The sequence below is a fragment of the Drosophila erecta genome, unplaced genomic scaffold, assembly GCF_003286155.1.
Source record: "Drosophila erecta strain 14021-0224.00,06,07 unplaced genomic scaffold, DereRS2 tig00000092-arrow-pilon, whole genome shotgun sequence".
Classification (NCBI taxonomy): domain Eukaryota; kingdom Metazoa; phylum Arthropoda; class Insecta; order Diptera; family Drosophilidae; genus Drosophila; species Drosophila erecta.
The window spans coordinates 1092516-1094959 of NW_020825207.1; the positions used below are offsets into that span (position 1 = coordinate 1092516).

Consider the following 2444-nt stretch of genomic DNA (forward strand, 5'->3'; position numbering starts at 1 on the left):
TTTCTGTTGCTGACAAACCTTTTTGTTCTACACAATTTTTATGTTAAATTAATTCTGGATAATTGCATTCTGGCTGCATGAATTTCCCCTTTTTTTTGAGTTTTGTCGGCTCTTTTTGTGTCTGTTGGCAGCATTTTAATTGAACTTGATTGATTTTTGCTGATGTTGTTGATGGAAAAATAATATTGTTGTAAAATCATAACAATTCACGTCAGCAAGGGGAGTGAAAGCCGGCAGCTACACTTTCATCTGTGGACTCAAGCCCGAGGCCTACGAGAATCGAACAAAGCATAAACACCTGTGCTTTCAACCCTTTTTTGGAGCTTTTCCTTTAAAAAGTGTGGCATGTTGAGCGGCCATCCTTTAAACTTCAACTACTTTTTCATGGGCTGTAAGAATTGGGGAAAGGCGAAATAGTTGTCAAACCCAAAAACATTAATATTGGCCAGTTCGCCTCTTCTGAATAGGATAGCATAGTTCAGCAGTTTTCCCACCCCACCTGCAATTAGGCAGCCCTGCAAAGTTGCAACTTTTAGCAGAAATTTATGCAACTAATTTTTCGCATAGTTTTTTATGGAACCACCGCACCTCCCTGCGCAGCAACATCTGCTGCTCTGGCTGCCGAATAGTTTTTGCTGCCAATTAGTTGTTTTAATTGCAAAAACGTTGCCAATTATGCAACACGAGGCGAGACAAGCAGCAACAAGCGTTTGCACCGACACCGACACCGAGACCGAGACCGACACCGACCAAATGACAATTTAATTGCTATGCCCCGAAATCGCGCATACGCCATGTGGCCGCAGGCTCAAACTGCCCGAGGACTCCTTGCACCTTTCCATCGCCTAAAGACAATATCGGGCACATTCAATATATATACGAGTGTATGTGGATGCCTTGCGCCTTTGGACGAGCCGCCGCAGCCATTTCAATAAATCTTGGCAATGCCCTAAAAATATTAGCATAATAAAAGGCGCGACAACAAAACAGAAGGGTCAACTCAATATCGGAGCAACTGGGAGGACGGGGGCTTCCAGCGCATTTGGCACATTTACACAAACAGACGGCCAAGGAGCAGCAGATTTATGTCAGCAACAAGCTATCAGGCGACTGGGATATGTCAGCCACCCACCTCCCCCACAAAACGACCTTAATACGCATAATTTGGGGGCGGACAGTGGGAGGCCGTGTCATATAATGTGCTGCAGGCTTCGATCAGCAATAAAAATTCAAATTTCGCCCAGAGCGCACAAAAAATGTTCGTTCTCAGGGCAGGATGCTCTCGAATGGATACCCTACAAGCGGGGTAGTATGAACGAGCTGAATTCTCTAAATGAGCAAGGGAACTCTTCCATCATCAAAAGCACGGGAAATTAACAAAAACGAACGAAATTATGATTGACAAAGGCTAAGAGTTGGCAAAACCTCTCAGTTCTAGGTAATTCAAAACTCCATCAGCTAGAAAGGGGCAGTGCCTATCTCCTCCTGAATTTTCGTATTAGGTAATGTGTGTGATTGCGTGGATATGTAGATGTTCCTTCTCGCCTACATATAAACATTATATTGCCCGGGGAACGGGAAACGGGAAAGGGGGGAGCAGCCCTGTGCTGCTCGCTCAGCTGAGTTGCCGCCTTCACATTTTGGCCAATTGGCCAACAAGTGTTGCCAAATTGCGTTGCGGTTGCTGGCCATAAATAACGGTACTTTTGTCATTTATACACATAAATTGCAGCAGACGCTGAAACGCGAAAAAAGAGCGCCAGCGAACGCAAGCTCTGCCCAGTAAGCCGCGCTGCAGAAGCGGCCCACGTTACTGGCCATGTCCTGCTTTGGTTAAAATGGTGAAAAAAAAAAATTGAAAAAAAAGGAAAAAATAGCTCGGCACAGTATAGGCCTCTTGCTATTCGTCCAGCCGGGTTTCCAGAGTGCCGGAGCAGCAGAGCACCAGAGCATCAGAAGGCCAGGAGACGCCACCACGAATGCCCACCAACTAACGACATCGGCGACACAACGCAGCTGTCGCTCGCCGTTTGGCAATAATTGTTTAATATGCGGGCGCATAAAGCGGTGGCCCCATAAAAAACAACACAGCGGATTGGCCAGGCGTGCCAGCTGTGGGCCTTCAAAGTGAAATGGTGAAATGGTGGCTGGAATGGCTAAAACCCGGAGAAAGCGGCGCACACACGTGTGTCCTGCGGTCCACTGCCTCTGCTGCAAGCTGTCACGTATTCCCTATCAACTTGATTCGGGCCAAACTTTCCGTTCCCGGAATCCTGAATCCGGAAGCGACATCAATGCCCAGTTGAACTGAATAGGAATAGGAAAAAGTTTTGGAGCGCCCGCAAAAGTAATTGCGTTACAAAATGCCAATGCGGATTGAGGCGCCCCCGAAAGTATGCAGCACACCCTAGCAGTCGAATGCAGTTAATTACGAAACTGTCAAG

The 2444-nt window shown here is 46.7% G+C and overlaps 1 pseudogene; it reads left to right on the plus strand.

Moving 5' to 3' along the window:
• The first annotated feature begins 780 nt into the window (after positions 1–780).
• On the plus strand, positions 781–1444 carry LOC26526266 (annotated as a pseudogene).
• The last annotated feature ends 1000 nt before the right edge of the window (positions 1445–2444 follow it).